Source organism: Protopterus annectens, chromosome 5.part0 (genome assembly GCF_019279795.1).
Source record: "Protopterus annectens isolate FY-2018-M chromosome 5.part0, PAN1.0, whole genome shotgun sequence".
NCBI lineage: Eukaryota > Metazoa > Chordata > Ceratodontiformes > Protopteridae > Protopterus > Protopterus annectens.
This window is the reverse complement of record NC_056735.1, coordinates 1005085446-1005103871: the sequence shown is the minus strand read 5'-3', so window position 1 is coordinate 1005103871 and position 18426 is coordinate 1005085446.

Sequence of the window (18426 nt, the reverse complement as noted above, 5' to 3'; positions counted from 1 at the left end):
GGTTGGGTTCGTGAACCTGTAGGAGCTGCTGCTTTTCTGACCTGAGAGATCTTTTTGGAATGTAGTTTGAGAATAGAGAAGAGAGTGCAGGGCATATGGAGGGTTTATAAACTACCTTGTGAGTAGTGGTTAGTTGTATGTTGGTAAGATGATGAGGCAGTTCAAGTCATTTAAGAGATTGAAGAGCATGGCTGTAATGGGTGGTATAGGAGGTATTATCTGCAAATCTGGCAATCTTGTTGTAACAGGTTTCCAGTTTAGATTTTAATGTAGAGAGTATGTTTGTGAGTAGTGGGGCTCCATATGTAAGAAATGGAAGAGGATAGGTGGTATCGAGAGTTTTTTTTAACTGGAAGTGAGGAAATATTTATGTCTGTTAAGAAGGCCCAGTTGTGGGTGTATTTTTTATGTTGTGTTGAATTTGTAGATTGAATTTGAGTTGTTCATCTATTATTACCCATAGTAGTTTTATATGGGAGACTATTTCAAAGGGTGTTTTGTTGTTTGAGAGTATAATGAGTTGGTCTTTGTTTACACGGCTGTTTTTTTTTTTTTTTAGGGGAAAACACCAATAGTTTGGCTTTATTCAGATTAAGTAGTAGGTTGTTTTTGGTTATCCAGTTTTCAATGGAGGAGAATGCTAATTGAGATGAGTTTTGGAGAGTGGGGTTGGATTGTGCTGAGCAAATAACGGTAGAGTCATCTGTGTATTTGATAAGTGAGCCATGGTTAAGAGATAGGTGTAGGCTACTGATGAATAAACTAAATAGTAGGGGGGCAAGTATTGACCCTTGAGGTATGCCTGTAATGTTAGTAATATAGGAAGAGAGTGAGGAATTCCATTTGACTGCTTGTTGCCAGTTGGATAGGTAGCATGAGAACAAAGAGAGGGAGGAGGAGGAAACACCTGTTTGATGGAGTTTATTTAGAAGAAGAGGATGTGAGACTGTCAAAGGCTTTTGAGGGGTCTAGAAATATAGAGGCCACATATAGCCTGGTGTCCTTGTCCTTGTTGATTATGTCCATGAAGGAGAGTAGGGTAGTAAAGGTGCTGTGGCCAGGTCTGAAAGCATGTTGTGTGGGTGTGAGAATTTGATTGTAAGAGAGAGAGTCCAGATGCTGGGATTGGATGCACTTTTCCAGAATATTTGAGATGGGGAAAGGATAGCAATTGGGCAATAGTTAGACTGATTAGTAGGGTTCCCACCTTTGTGGAGTGATAGAATAAAAGTCATTTTCCAGATCTGTGAGACATGGAATTCAAGGATGGATCTATTTATTAGTATACTGATAGGATATGCAATTACAGGTGGTAGTGGTGCTGCGGTAGCGTTGTCGGTAGCATTGTTGCCTCACAGCAAGACGTTGTCCCATTTGATTCTCAGCTAGAGCGTCTTCTGTGTGGAGGCATGCGTGAATGGGCATGCCTTCGTTGAAGGTTGTGCATCAGGGCTGGTAACTCAGCATGTAAAAATCTACTACCAAACATTAGCGAACCGGAGTTCTGCTGTGGCAACTCCTAACCAGGATAAGCCGAAAGACACAACAACAACTGATAGAATATGCAATTGCCATTAATCTAAGATATTCAGTGGGTAGGTCATCTGCTTGCATTATTAATAGTGGCAGTGAGAACTGGTTTCAAGGAAAAAGAGGAAGTGGGAGTAAGAAGCGAGTTATTAGGATTTTTTCTCAGAGTAATCCTATCTTTGTGAAAAATGAGATGGGTTGACTTACCATAACAGCTTATAGCTCCTATAACTTTTGCTCAAGTCAGAGCAAAGAATAACATTTTTCTAAGAAAGATTTTCAATCAGCCTCATGAGTAGGTTGAAAAGGAAACAGTGCATGATTTTCCCAATATAAAATTAAGATCCCAAGAAGTAGACAACTATCTTCTACGTAGATGAATATGTAAAACCCCTTTGTAAAACTGTTTCAAATTAGACAGGGTATAAAGGGAAAAGGGAATCTAAGGGGTGACAAACAGATTGCCTATACATAAAATTTTGAAAAAGCATAAGAGATGCCAGAGGATAATAACTCATACAAACACTACAGAACCAAGGAGTCTAAGATGCAAAGAGGCCCTGGTTGTTGGTTTGGCACCAACTAGAATATCCTTTCCACTTACCCAAATATGATTTTTAGTAAGATGCTTATTTGCCTCCTTTAATACCTTCTACATGTCCACAGAAGAAAAAGGTGCTTAAAAGTATTACAATTTTATCATCCAGGCAGATGCTTGAAGAAAAGGGTAGGGGTATATCAAATAACCCCTGTCCTGCATGAATAAATGTATTCTTTGAGGAAACTTGCAGTACTTGCCCTTTGCCAGTTTCAAAAGAGGGAAGAGTCCCTGTTGCCTGGGCCAAAAGGGAGTAATCTCATTTATCTTTGAGTTCTTCTTTATGGTTTAGAGGAAACCTTGTTATCAGAAGAAAGGGTAAAAAAGAATATAAACATATTCCTATTCATGGGAATAAAATATATTCATCATTTGTATAAGACCAATATTTAAAGTCTGTTCTTGATTTGTACCTTTGTCCCTTATTCTTCAGTTGAGTACATATTCATTCTTATGATCTTTTAAATGAATAACCATCTTAAATAATACTCAATCACATTAGTTCATACAAATAACTTTTTGTAAGCATCTGGAAACAGTTATCTTATTTACTATGCTCTAAGCTTCCTAAATGATGTTGTTAGTAAATGTACCATATTTTACCTTTTGTTCCACATTATTAGAGGTACTATTGTGTTCCATATTTTGAAGATGGAAAATTGAAAACTATGGAATACAGTTGGTAGAAGACAACAAATGGCAGGTTGAGGATGTTCACATTAAAGTGACCATTGATATGGATTTGTGGAAAGTGTGGATGGAGCTTAGTGTTAGAAGTACACTGAAGTACATTGTTCAGATAAGTGTTAGAAGTACTTTGAAATACATCGTTGTGATTAGTTGTTCTTTCTCTTTTTCATAGCAGAAAATCAGATAGATATGTGGATAGTTCTAATAAAAGACACTGCTTATAGCACAAATACACTTTGTATTTATTATTTATTTAATGTTATAGTAGTCAATATTGGGGTGGGCTGCTGTTTTTCATTTTCTTCTCAATGAGACATCAGAACCACAGAAAATGCATTTATCATGTTTGGCTGCAAGTGATATATGAAAGTTAATGGAAGTGCCAGGATCACTTTGAATGATTAATGATTATGGTTTGTTGGACATGTACAATATCTGATAGGCAATGACATGGCCATTATATTTACATGTTTCCTTCACATTCAGAAATATAATACTGTCTCAAAAGGGGCACATTCCACTTGTTCACAATGTGTGATTTCTGTACCCAAGTAGCTTAGAAGAAGTGCAAGAGTTTTTTTTTTTTTCTGAACTGCCTTCAGGGAACTGACATATGGCCTTATGTAAAGGAAGTAAATCCAGCATTGCAGTGGACTTTTTTGTTGCAGTAAAGCACTAGTCCCCTTTCCACTTGGAAGTTATTCAGTCTTTGATGTCAAGAATAAGTGTGAACTAAGTTCTCATTATATCTGCAGCATCTGAATGATTTGCAATGAAATCTCAAAGAGGGACAAGTTTATTACCTTCCAGTGAAGGGCCTCAATAGCTTCAGTTCATGTGCCTTTGCTGGTACAGTCTGACATTTTCCATTACACTTGGTTTTCATTTGGAGTGCTGTGTTGAAGTTTTGTTCAGTAATTTGAGTACAACAATGGCCTAAATACTGTTTTGTTAAGTTATTATTACATCAGAAGTCAAAATCCAATTGATTTCTCTTGAATGACTATCTAAATTATAAAACTCTTTTTGACTTAGCTTTTCTGCCTTGCTTCATAGGAATCCCCAGTAGTGTGCTCGCATTCCCCTCAGCAAAAGTTCCATCCTGTGTCTTGGCCAACCTCCATTCAACCCAAGGCTGTCTCGTTGCCCTGCACTGAGAGACCCTGCATCAGTGGAACACTAAAGTGCTTTCAGCTACACTAGTTCCCCTCAGCAAAAGTTACATCCTGTGTCTTGGCCAACCTCCATTCAACCCAAGGCTGTCTCGTTGCCCTCCACTGTGAGACCCTGCATCGGTAGAACACTAAAGTGCTTTCAGCTACACTAGTGTATGTTAGAGTTGTATTTAATCTGTCATCCAAACTGAAGACTGTTTCCCCTTTCATTGTACGCATGCACACTACTGCACCCCCCCCCCCCCCATTTCTCTCTTCCTATAGTACTCCTAGGTCATTTACTTAAAACTACTTTCTCTTGGAAAAAGTTTACCTATGTACCTGCAGCCCATACTTCTTTTGTTTTCCCTGCAGAAGTGGTGGTCCTATTCACCACTCTGTACCAGATTATTAGTATAACATTTGTAGTTATTAGGTAAATACTGCACCACACTGACCTGCAATTAACTTAGCTTGGTTTTCCTGTTTTCTTTTTAGCAGCTGGCTTAGTCCAGTTTTTCTGACTCTCAACCTTGCATTACTTTGTGTCTATCCCTTCCCCCACCTTGAACCTGCATGCCTCCCCACCCACTTCTGCTTAATTACAGAGGTATCAAAAAGCCTGATGTAGAAAGGCACAATCATACTGCTAAAGTTTTTGTACATTTAAGTGCATCCAGGAGTTTCCCTCCTTGCTGCAAAGTTAAAGACTAACCCCCTGCTAACCTGAAGATGCCCCTGAAGCTGACTCCTTGCCTGGCTTCATAAAGCTTGTACTAAGTTTTTGTACTTGTATGTTGCAAAATATCTTTTTATACCTTTCTATAATGCCTATAACAGCTTGTTAACCCTCCGGTGTGAGATTTAGTAACCTACCGCAGACCCAAAGCCACTTCCTCCCTCCATCCTTTTGTCCCCTCATCCTATATCTTATCCCTTTGGAATAGCTTATTGCCTACCCCCCCTAGCTGCTATTACTCCCCTGACCACTAGGTGGCAGTCTTTACCGACACTATATTCTAGCATTAAAACTAACTATCCCTCAGGTCCTACACCCATTCTTTGGCATTACAGTACAATTCTAATCCCCCTCTCTGCACATGAAAACCTCACTCTCGCTTTACTAAATCATCTACACATATCTGATAAGCTTATATACTCTGCTCCCCAGTTTTTACTTTAGTTGCTTGTGTATTATACCAAACATGAAAGACAGCTGATTGTCTTTTGGCTGAACTTACCTTACTGCTCTGGCCCGCTCCGTTCACCCTGTGGGCTCACTCCGCTCCCCTACCATACCCCCAATTCCCACACATCCCAAGGCACCTATCCACACCCCCACTCCACATCACCCAATAGCTCGACATATCTCTTTACATACTCAACCATCTGTTACTAATTTACTCACACCTTCCACTATCTATACTTTCCTCATTAAACAAACCCACCTCATATTTGCCCTTCTATAACTCCTTATTTTCTCTACTTACATTCCCACAGTCTCTAATTATGTCAACCCCTGGCTTACTAAAACTGTCTAATTTCCTCCTCTTACCCATAATTCTTTCCACTCTACTTCTATCTCATAGCCTCACAGGCTATGAATTCCTAAGCTCCTTTCAATTTCAACACTCCTTTAAACAAACTTCCCCTTTCTATCTTTCAGCCTTAAAAAACCCACAGTAACATTACATCCTCATCAGCCTACCTTCTCCCACAATTTCTCAGATTAAACCATATTAAGTATTTCCAAACCAGAAAAATAGACTCTATTTTATGTAAACTAGCAAAACTTCCACACAATCCTCAGTACCTACTACTACACGGCGACATTCACCCAAACCCAGGGCCAGGTAATACTTTGCCTGACTCCCATTCTTCCTTCACCTCTATTTCCCATACCCCCTCTTCTTTCTCGAACTCTCTTCTCATTGCCCACCTCAATATTCATAGTTTAAATAACAAAATTACCCAACTTCATGCCCTACTAGACTTACATTCCTTTGACATCCTATGTCTCACAGAAACCTGGCTCAAAAAACAGTTACTAAAGACAATGATATCATCCGTCCAGGTTATAAAATCCTTGGAATTGACTGTCCTAACAATAAGGGTGTGGGGTAGAGATATTGTTTAAATCTGAACTACAGGTAACCTCACTAAACACACAACCTCCCTCACCTAGCAATGCTGAAATCTTAATATCTAAGCTCCAAATTAATGCTAATAAATCTATATACATCATTTGCTCTTACATCCCCCCAGTCAACAACATAAGTACTCTTGAAAATATCCTTAACTGGCTTTCCACATCTTTCCCACAAGAAACTATTCTCCTTGGAGACTTTAATATTGACTGGAACTGTTGTACTTCTGACAAACCTACATCTCACATTAATCTCTATGGCTTCTATCAAACTATTACTGACCCTACCAGAACCCATAAACCCAGCAACAAACAAACTACCTTAGACTGGATACTAGTCAACAATAACCCCCAATATTACAAAACAGGCATACTTCCTGATAATATTAGTGACAACTCTCTTACCTTTATAACTAGACAAAAGATCACCATTCTCACTCAACTAACCTTTAGAACCACCCGGAACAAAAAGAACCTAAACCTAGGTAACATTCAAGAAGAGCTAAAAGCCTGCAACTGGTCATCCCTAAAATATCTACCTCTCAATGAAGCAGTCTCTTTTTTTAGCAATACATTCTTAAAAATCGTTGAGCACCATGCCCCCTCTCATACTATTAAAATTAGGAACAAACCTGCTCCCTGGCTCTCAAATGAGACAAGGCAAAAAATGAGACTGAGAAATAAAATCTGGAATATATGGAAAAGTACCAAAGACCCTATTGATCATTTAAACTTTAGACAGCTCAGGAATTCCACTAAAAAATCAATATTCCTTGATAAAAAAGCTATTACCTTAAATTCCAACAAACCCAATATCTAAACCCACATAAATTCTGGTCAGGATTAAATAAATTACTCCACCCTGGACAAGCCAAAACACCTACTAACCCCCTCTAACTTGACTCATAATTCTCCCAACCAAATTGCTGATATTTTTAACAATTTTTTTTCAGAAACTGTTTAATCTTTAGCAAATACCTTACCACCTGTTACCACCACTGACTCATCCTTGCCAACCACCCTACCCCAAGTATTACAACTGCAGCCTGTCCCAACATCTCTTATACACTCCCTACTTCTTAAGCTTAAACCATACACTCCATCAGCTGACCTCCTCCCAGCTGAATACCTTCAAATGGCAGCTGGAGTGCTTGCCTACCCTCTTTCCATCTTAATTAACAGAACCGTTACAGAAAGTTCCATCCCATCCCTCTGGAAAGTCTCATATATTATTCCACTGCATATGGGTGGGAACTCAAATGAACTTTCAAACTTCCACCCCATAGCCCTACTTTCCCCCTTAGCAAAAATTATGGAGAGATGTATTCACTGTCAGCTACTTGATCATCTCCTCCAAAACCACCTGCTAGTTGACTGCCAGCATGGTTTTAGGCCTTTCCATAGTACAACTGCTCTACTATCCTTTTCTGACTGCATTAATAAAAATCATAACACCAGCTTGCTGTCCTCAGCCCTCTTTATTGACCTCTCAAAAGCATTTGATATGGTAATCATCAATTACTGTTAAACTCACTCAAATCACTTTCACTAGATACCCAGACAGTTAATTGGTTCAAGTCCTATCTAGGAAATAGACAACAAGCAGTCCTCTGGGAAAATAAACTATCTACTCTTCTCCCTATAACTCTTGGAGTCCCACAAGGCTCTATTCTGGGACCCCTCCTTTTCACTATTTTCATAAATGATCTGAAAATCTCCCTTCCACAAACTACCTGCATACAATATGCCGACGACTCGGCATTAACATGTTCAGCCTCCTCACCTGATGGACTTCATTCGAGTACCCAAACAGTATTTACTTTAGGTGAAAAATGGTTCCATCAATGCTGTCTCCTCCTTAACTCCAAAAAAACTAAATTGGTACTATTCTCTCCCACTCAGAAGTCTCCTACTATCAACTTCACAATTACATCTAATAGTGGTACTGTAATAACTCCAGACACAACCACCAAACTTTTAGGTGTAATAATTGATCATAATCTAAACTTCGACATGCATATCAACCTAATCATTAAATCAGTTAATAAAAAACTTGGTTTCCTCTACAGACTTAAACCCTATCTCACACCTCTAACTAGGACTGCTATTGCCCAAACTCACATAATCTCCACCCTTCTCTATGCATCCCCAATCTATATCAACTTATCCAAAAATAATCTTCATAAGTTGGAGACATCCGATAATAACATAGCTAGATTTGCCACTGGTGCCCCTTTTTGAACCCACCACTGCCAAAATCTTAAATTGCTAGGATGGCTGGAATTGCAAAGCCAGATTCTTTTCCAGCAACTTACTATTATACACAAGATCTTAAACCATCCCACAGATACACCCATACTCTCTACCCTTATCTGCCTATATAAAAATCTAACAACCCTTCGATCAGCTAATAAGGTACTAGTAGCTACCCTAAAGTCTAACAACAGATCTGGAGATAGCTTGTTCTCAAACTCTATTGGTAACTCTTGGAACACTCTTCCAACTGAACTAATAGCCCTTTCTTCTATCCCACTTTTCAAGAAGCAATTAAGATTCTTCCTTAAAGCCCAGTGGCTTTGCCCATGCACAAATCCTGACTGACACTTTCTCCCCTAGCAGGACCATCCTTTACTATCTATCTTTAACATGCTATTTCAGGTGCTCTGATAGTCTCTATTAATTCCTACTGTAGTAGCTCACCTCCTAAGGTTTGGTTAACTTTATAAACAATGTTACCCTAAAAAAAATAGTTTTATTAATCCTTTTACTCAAAATTTTGAACTTATTTAGTCGGGTATGTTGGTATGTTACTGTAGCAGTACTATATAATTGTTCCTGTATTTGAAATGTTTTTACCTGTCTGATTATCTGTATTGTATATGGTCAAGATTTCTGTCTTGTAAATTGTCTTAATGTGGAGCTTTTCTCCCCGGGCCTCTGCTGAAAATGGACATACATCCAGAAGGACTATCCCAGTCAACAAATGTAAAATAAAATAAATAAAATAAACATAGAAAAGTTTTTGGTGTTTTGCTACTGGACCTTTGACCCTTGATCCAGTTTAGTCTCGTGATCAGTAAACTACATTACAAGACGTTAAAGCTGTTTGCACATCTTACAGCTGCAGTAAAAATCTAAATTCAATTTGCATCTAAGGGCAATCACATTGTTTTCAGAAAATTGCAATAATACTTTGAACTGTTACAGAGAAATGGCCCTTTATTGCTAGGTACCACTGGTAGTCTTATGTAAAGATTTGAATGCTCTTTTTATTTATTTATTAGCTTTTGTTTACTGGGAAAGTCCAGCTGGGTTAATAAAAGCCCCTTTTCTGTTGAGGCCAGGAAAGAAAATCCCTAGTACATACAACATAAACATGAATACATAATACAAAATGAGGATGTGTTGTAAATAATTGTTTATAGGTTAGATGGTGTGGGAGTTCTACAGTGGGATAGTGATAGTTTCTGTAGGAGTTATTTTCAGATAATTTGGCAATTTCATTGTAGTTTCATTAAAGCTTACTTAGAAGAGACTTGTACACTAATAAAGACTGAATAATTACAGAAGAGATGGGTAGAAGTGTAGCAGTAATTTGTCTTAGCTACATCTCTGATGTGTGGTTTTGCCTTATGTAGAGTTCTCATTGTTTCTTTTTTTATATAGATTATTGTATGTGATAATCAAGTTTCATCTGGTCATCAATTTCAACTCCAAAAGATTTTGTGTGAGTAATAGTTTCTATTGTTGTATTGCCTGTCAATATCAATTAAGAATAGAGGCTTTTGGTGTGATAGATTTCTTGAGGTAAATAGTATTAGCTTGTTTTTTTGTTTGTTGTTAAGACTAAGTAGGAGCTGAACATTTTAACCAGGTTTCTGTGGTGGAGAAAGACTCCTGAAATTGCCCTTGGAGTTCAGATGGAGCATTTTCTATATATAGTATATATATTAGTATGGAATCATCATATTGGCATGTTTGGCAGAGGACTAAAGGTCACTAATAAAGATGCTGAATAGCAGGAGACTAATTATTGACCCTTTGGGTACACCAATAGATACAGGAAGAAAGGAACAGAGTTGTTGTTGTGTCTTTCGGCTTTTCCCGGTTAGGGGTTGACACAGCGGAACTACGGTCCACTAACGATTGGTAGTTGATTTTTACATGCCAAGTTACCAGCCCTGATGCACAACCTTCAACAAAGGTACACCCATTCACGCATGTCTCCACACAGAAGACGCTCTAGCTGAGAATCGAACCAGACAGCATCTTACTGTGAGACGACAACGCTACCATAGCAGAAAGGAACAGAGTCCAGTTTGCCATTTTACTGCCTGGTTTCTGTGTGAGAGGTAGCTGTGAAAGCAGTATAGGGATATAATTACCTATGCCAATTTTGGAGAGTTTTTGATGAGGTGCAGTACTGAACGCAAAGGAGAAGTCTAAGGAAAGGGATAAGACCAACTTATTATTGTTTCTATGCATACTGACATTGTTACTAAAACTATATAGTGCAGTGGTAGTGTTGGGAGAAGGATGGAAGCTTTGCTGAATTGAAGAGAGGATGTTATTTAGACGAAGCATGTTAAGAAGCTGAAATTGAATTAATTTTTTTTTGAGAACTTTGGACAGTAGAGATAACGCATCAGTCCATTATGTAATTAGAAATATCCTTAGATTTTTTTCCCCTTTATGAACAAAGAAGAACAAATGAGTTTTTCAGTGTAGTTACATACAGAAGTTCTCAAACATTGAACAGTTGATTAGTATTGACATAGGGTAGGCTAGTGCTTCTGCTGCTATTTTGACTTATTCTGCAGGTATATTATCTGGTGCCAGAGTGGTTGGAATTTGGTTGCAGAAGAGTTTTTATAGAGTTAGCAGCAACTGGATAGAAGCTAAATAAGTCTAGGTAGTTTCCAGTTTGTGCAGGAACTTGTAAGGGATAGTTATTGAAGTTATCAGTAAGGTTGCTGTATGGATAAAGTGGGAGTTTAGTCTGTTTACAATGGAGTCATTTTTGTTTGAGGTGATGGGAGTGAGATGATTATGTTGGTGAAGATTTGGAAGATCATTTATAGATGATAATGATGACTTTTTTTTTTTTGGCATGGGTTTTTTGAAGTGTAGTATAGCATATTTTTGCCTAGCTCTGCTTGTCACTTGAGTCCTGATGTGCTCAAAATGTTCTATGTTTGTTTGTTACTTGTCATGTGCCGTCATACCACTCAACCTCCTAGTGCAAAAACTCGGGACAATGCCTGACAAAAATTGGGGGACAAAGGCCTACAGATAAAGCCAGATTTCATATATTGCTATTATAAGCTTGGAAAGTTGCTAGAGTAACAGAGTAAGTCTGAAACTCAAATGTGTGTCATTATTTGGTAACTTCAATCTTCAGATCATCCCAGTGATTTGTGAGAAACCACAAATTTTATGAGGAAGAGACCAAAATATAAAGCAAAAATCTGGACAATTGAGAGGTATATATATATATATATATATATATATATATATATATATATATATATATATCAAGTAGCCAAGCGTTCCAAGCTTTGTCTCTCAGCCTCGTCAGTTGTTCTGTTTCTTGGTTAACCAAGGAGCTGATTTATTTTTAACTCTTTTACTTCTGAGAGGAACAGGTGAATTCAGTGTAGCCATAAAGATGTTATTAAACTGCATAACAGCATCATCTAGTGGTAGATGGTTTAGGTTGTGTGCTAGTAACAAACTTTTACATCATTGAGGACACTTTATTTGTTAAATGAGGTGAGATTTCTGAATTGTTTGTACTTGTGTTTCTTGTGGATGCCATTCTTGTCTCTTAAAGTAAATATGGTGCTGTGATCACTGAAGGAATTAGGGAGTGTTCCAGATAAAATAACAGGAGGTGAGGATTCAGTCAAGTGTTTACTGTTATTATATTTATCATGTCTAGTTGGTGCAGTGATAAGTTGTGAGAAGTCACACAGTGGTATGATGTTGGAAGGATGTTTAGAAACAATGGAAAGCCAATCTATGTTTAAGTTACTCAGCAGAATTATTTCCTTGAGATGTTTCAAGATATCCAATAAATGACATCTTCAATTGTAGAGACACTATTTCCAGGAGGTATATACAAAGCTATAACAGTTAGGGTCTTATGGCTATTAAGTTGAACTTGGGAGAGAATTATTAAACATAGGAGGGACAACTGGGGAAATGGAGAGTTGTAAATTGTCTTTGTAGATAATTGCTGCCTCACCAACCTTTGTATGATTTCTTTCAGAGCAAAGTATGTTATATCCAGGGGGTAGTATTTTTTCTGTGGCCACCATAATATCAGGTGGATAGCAGCCAAACCATGTGAAAATAGTAGAGGTGAAGTGCTGTTGGTTTTGGGAAGTTTTTTGGTAAGCCAGTTTTTATTGTTGCAATTTGTGTATTTGTTGTCTGTGTGATCTGCAGTGGCCCTGGGTTAGCATGGATATCACCACACTATCTAGATTTTTATTTTATGTGTTGATGTTGCTATTGGGAGTACCATATCCTACTTTATGTAAAGTTTTTTGAAAAGGTGAATGAGGCTGGTTTGATACAAGGGTGGTGTAATGTTATAGCGGTGTTCAAGGATATTGAGAGGTTGCAAACTTGAGCATAGAAGGGTATTTACATGGAGGCAATTAGGATATGATGATACCTGGACAAGTGTTGTTAGTGGAAGAAATACGAGTAAGTTGGTAAGAGTCATGATCAGTATTTAGGGTAAAATATGTAATGGAAAGAATGTAAGATAAATGGGGAACAAGAAGACTGCAATTGAAATGTATAGTATAAGAGCTGCTTTTGTTGGTGGTATAGGTGGGATGTGGGAGTGGTGGCATTTGTAGTGTTTATTCTTCTTGCATAGATGAGGTAGGAGAAAAAGAAAAGGAAAATATAAATTATTTTACTTATACTTAACATTTTTGGATATGATGTATGGCAAAGTCACTTAGAATTTATTGGAAAATAGAGACAGTACAGAAAATTGCTAATGTATTTGCTGATTATGAGAGTTATATATCTGTGAGATTAAGCTGAAAAGATAACTGTAGTGAGAAGGAAAAACATGACAGGAGTAGGGTTTAAGTAGTGGGAGTTTTAAAAGACTATGGTTTACTTGCTAACAATAATAGTATATAATACATGGTTTTATAGTTGTAGGTACAGCTTAAATTTGTTGATAAGATTATATGATAGGAAGCAACTGGGGTTGGCATGTACTTACACTAATAGCATGCATTACTGGATTTAAGTGTTACTCATGCAGCTTAATTTTTGATGATGGGAAGAAGGTGGGGCATGAGGAGTTATTACTCTGGAAGTTCTTTTCCATGTGGACAGATTTGATGTTGCCATAGGAAGAATGTGATACTAGTTTGGAAAGAAGTCTACAGTTAATAGTATTGTTAGATGGAGGTAAGATGGGGAGAGTGACTATGGGGAGAGTGACTGATTGCAGAAAGTGGAATACTTTATGCTTGTTTAATTGGATAGATATGAGGAGTTTAGTTTTCCTATCATAGCAGAGAAATTGGGGTGGTTGGGAACTGAGTGTAGAGCAGAGGAGTGAACAAAGAGTTTTACATTCCCATAATAATCTTTCTGCAAGAAAATTAATTGGATGGCTATAAGGTATGTAGAAAAAAATAAAGGTAAGTACAGGAGGACCAACAGTGAGTGGGGAGCAGAGATATAGAAAAAATTGGGGAAGGAGAGACAGAAACAGGAAAAGGCAAATTACAGAAGATATGAAGAAAAATGGAGCTGAAAATTTAAAATAATGAGGTGCCAGTGTTGTAATGCTTACAGTGTTTGGTTGTGTGTGGGGGGAGATGCAATTAATAGTAATGGTTTTGGGCTGTAAATAAAGACAAAATAAAAAAAAAGCAATGTACACTGAATTATGTATGATAAGGCTATAGGGATGTACATTACACAGAGGGTGAGTTGTTGCATGTAACCTCTTGCCAAAAGTTAAATAAAGATAATTATGTTTAACTTTCTAACAGTCACTTTAAATGCAGCCACAAATATACATAGTTTCGTTCTTTTTTCATTGCTTGCAATAATTTCTTGGACATAAACTCAGGGGCTAGTTTTAGTTTTGACCCATTAGTATAGGTACTCTACAGCTGAATCAGTTAGAGTAGGTAGGCCACATGAAAATAAGTTTCACCTAGAGATGAAGTATTTTGCCATTCATTTCTGAAAAGTAAGACATATAGATTGCATTTGTTCAAGCTGAAAAATTCAGTATGTATCAAAATTATATTATTTGTGTATTATGAAATGAGAACAAATTTGCTCTTTTATAAGAAAAAGTATTTTCTGTCATTTTTATATTCTATAGCAAAAGATGCATGTTTGGATCTTTACATAAAACAACATAAAAGTGCTGTTAACATGTGGGTGTCTTATTCTGAAATTTAATAAGAGTATCTTGAAGTAGTACAGGAATATTGTAATTTTAAATTAGGCTGAAATTTAGGTATGCATGGGCTGAGAGTTGTTAAGTTGTATAGTGTTGTGAGGTAAGAAACTGATGTTACTGACACCTGGTGTTTCATTATGTCTTACACACTTTCATATTTAGTTTATTATGTTTCAGCCATATATGCTACCAGGTGTTCAACATTTAGTCTTTTGACTATGGTCTTTCTCCAGTTAGCCATTTGGTATTAGAGATTTAGCAGTGTTCTTGTTGAACTAATGTGAAGTGAATAAAGAATACTTTTGGGTACTCTCTTTCCTGTTATGTTCATTGTGTGTTCTTTGTAATAGTACTTTTTATTACAATGTTTTATGTGTACATTAACTTGATTGCCTGTAGCTCCACTTTTGTGGCCCAAGTTATACCTTAGAAATGGTCAGTTTAGACTTGTTTACCTTTAAGGTTAACAAGCACTAAGTAAAATAAATTTAGACTAGGGTAGAACCTAATGAGAATGACATGCATATGTTTCTTGATGATAGTATAAATGCTAATATAAGCTGTCTAATGTGAATCTTCCACCCCCTTAACCCACTTCCTCTATGCACTGCAGCTCTAAATTGTGGGAGCAGTTTAGAAATGGCATCTGAGCTAAGATTAACGGCCACATTTATGTCTTCTGCATTTTTTTTGTTACCTTGAACATCTCTATTTTTACATCTTCCAAGCTCCCTAGGTCTGTTTTCTGGAATACCTTGTGAAAGACTAATAGATATAAATATGATAGTCTTATTAAATTCCTCTCCATAAAAATATATACTGCATATGCTGGAAAGTAAGGGACCATTTCTAAAGAAGACCAAGTAATCTGAATACCACGTACTTTTACAATGACAATAAGAAGTTACTTATTGTGTGAATAGAAGTTAATACACTGTATAAACAGTAATATTCCAAGTGCCTCTAGTCTTCAACAGATCCTACTAGCTGTGTGCTTTTGTGTAAAAGTTCTAGTTAGATAATAAGGATTCCAAAAAAGTGAAGCAGACTTGTGAGAAATAAGTGATTTAATGTGTTAAAGAACATTTTTACATAAGTAAAAACTGTACCTGTTAGTTTGCCTTTGTCTTCTGGTAAAGGAAGGACTTATTATGGATATTGTTGACTTGCTGTGAAGGGGTAGGAGAGTTTTAGAAATTCTCAGCATGAAAGTTACTTGCATGCATACATCCCCTCCCCTCCTTCATTTCCCAAAATATCACCTTTCTATAACCTCTCTTTCAAACCTGTTCCCATCTCCTTCATCAAATCTCTTCTTGTCAAATTTAAACCTTGTTCCCCCTCTGCTGATAAAATACCTTCCTTTATTAAAACAGCTGCTGAATCTATCACCTACTCTGTCTCCATACTTATTAATTGGTCCATAACAGAAGCTTGTGTCCCAGAAATTTGGAAAACTTTCTATACAATGCCTCTTCACAAAGGCATAAACTCTACTGACCCTTCCAACTATAGACCCATTGCTATCCTGTCCCCATCTCCAAAATTCTGGAAAAATATATTCACACCCAATTACTCAAACACCTGCTTTACAATAACCTACTAACCCCCTCCCAACATGGTTTTAGACCCCACCACAGCACCTCCACTGCATTCTTTCCTTCACCCAAACAGTAGCAGAGGCCCTGGATAACAACTTGTTAGTCTCCTGTTTATTCCTTGATCTCTCTAAGGCCTTTGACACTGTTTCTCACTCTAAGCTTCTAACTAAACTCTCCAACCTCCATCTTTCTAGCTCCTCTACTAACTGGTACTCAAGTTACCTCTCCAACAGGCAACAATCCATTTGCTGGCAAACTGTCTTCCTCCCTTCCTTACAGTCAACACTGGTGTTCCACAAAGATCTATCTTAGGCCCCCTTTTGTTCAATATCTTTACTAGCAACCTTCACTCAGTCTGTCACCACTCCACACTACTACAATATGCACATGACTCTACACTAATCTCCATGGCCCCTAATATACCTGATCTCTTAGCTCTTACACAAAATACATTTTCTTCTGTCGAAACATGGCTCTCCGATAATCAACTTGTACTTAACCTCCAAAAAACTAAACTTCTTCTTTTCACTCCCAGATCAGTGGCACACCTCAAATCCTCCTTTTCCATCACCTCTTTAAACAATACCATCATTATGCCCAAACCCCACACCAAATTACTTGGCGTTGCTATTGATGATGAACTAAATATGATATACACATTCAACAGTGTATAAAAAAAACATCAGAAACTAGGTCTTCTCTATCGCAATCAGAAATTCCTAACTCCTTCCTCTAAACTGTCCCTACCCCAATCTCTTCTGTTACCCTGCCTACTGTTTGCAGCCCCTATCTTCACTAACATTCAATCTACACTACTTTCCAAACTTGAACAAATGTACAATAAAATTGCCAGGTTTTCACTAACCTACCCTTCAAGTCCCATCACTGTCATGCCCTCAAGGTACTACACTGGCTCAAATTCCCCAACCTACTACTCCTTCAACAATTAAAAATTACCCACTATATCCTGAACAATCCTTCTTCAGGTCCCTCTGTCTCTAATCTTATATTCTACTACTGCCCCCGCCACCTACTACGTACTTCCGACAAACTTCTCCTTGACATCTACAAACCCAACAAAAATATTGGTAAGTCCCTTTACAAATACTCAATAGCTCATGCTTGGATCACACTTCCCCTCAATTTAAGAAGCATCTCCCAAAGGCACCTGTTTAAACACGAACTCAAACAATACCTACAAACTATCTGGTCCTGCCCATGTCAAACCCCATATGTTAACCAATGCCAGTTATAAATCTGTTGCACCTCTATCCATCTATCGCCACTTTTTTCCTACTTTCCTCTCTGTCTTACCTGATACAGCTTGTATCCATGATCTCTACTATCTTGTCAACCCATCTTTCTCTTGTCAGATACCATTACTTCACCTCAGTCCATCGTCCTATCCTTTGTATATACTATTCCAAGTTTTCCAGAATGTAATGACATTATTTATTTTCATTATATCTTGTGTATTTGTGTAACATCTGATCTGTTGTTCAATTTTCTTTTACTTAAAAAAAGTTTGTATTATTATCTGATGTATTTGACCTTTTGTTTATGTTATTATACTTTTATTTTTTTTGTAATATTACCTGGAGTTTTTCTCCTTGGGTCTCCACAGAAAATGGGCCCCTGGCTCAGTTGGACTAACCCAGTTAACAAATGTCAAATAAATAAAATAAATAAAATATCTAAATCAAGAAACCCCAAATGTAAGGTTGTGAAAGATTTGCTGGGCAATTTAGTTAGGCAGAATTCATGATGCATTATGCCTAGAATCACCATCAAAGTACATTTTGTAGTAGCTGTGGGCAAAGATATTGAGAAAGTAATTCCTATTCAGTCAATTACAGCACTATATTTTAAGTTTGCAAACATAACTAGTTTAGATATGTATAATATGTATGTATTTTCTACACATGCTGAAGGATAATGCTGTCCAAGCTGTAAAATATTTTAATAATGCATTCTACGGGCACCTACAAGAATGCAAGGATTGTGCCATCCCAAGCAAAACCAAGACTCACTCCTCCAAGAAAAGAAAACCAGTCTGGTGGACTCCTGCCATAAACAAGCTATACAATAGAAGGAGGAAACTAGTACAGAAAAGAGTAAAATCCCAAGAAGGGAAGACATCCCTGATCAGTATCAGCAAGAAGCTACGATCCCTCATAAAATCATCCAAGGCGAGCTTCGAAAGAAAAATTCCCACGGACTCCAAAGATAACCACAAGGCATTCTTTAGC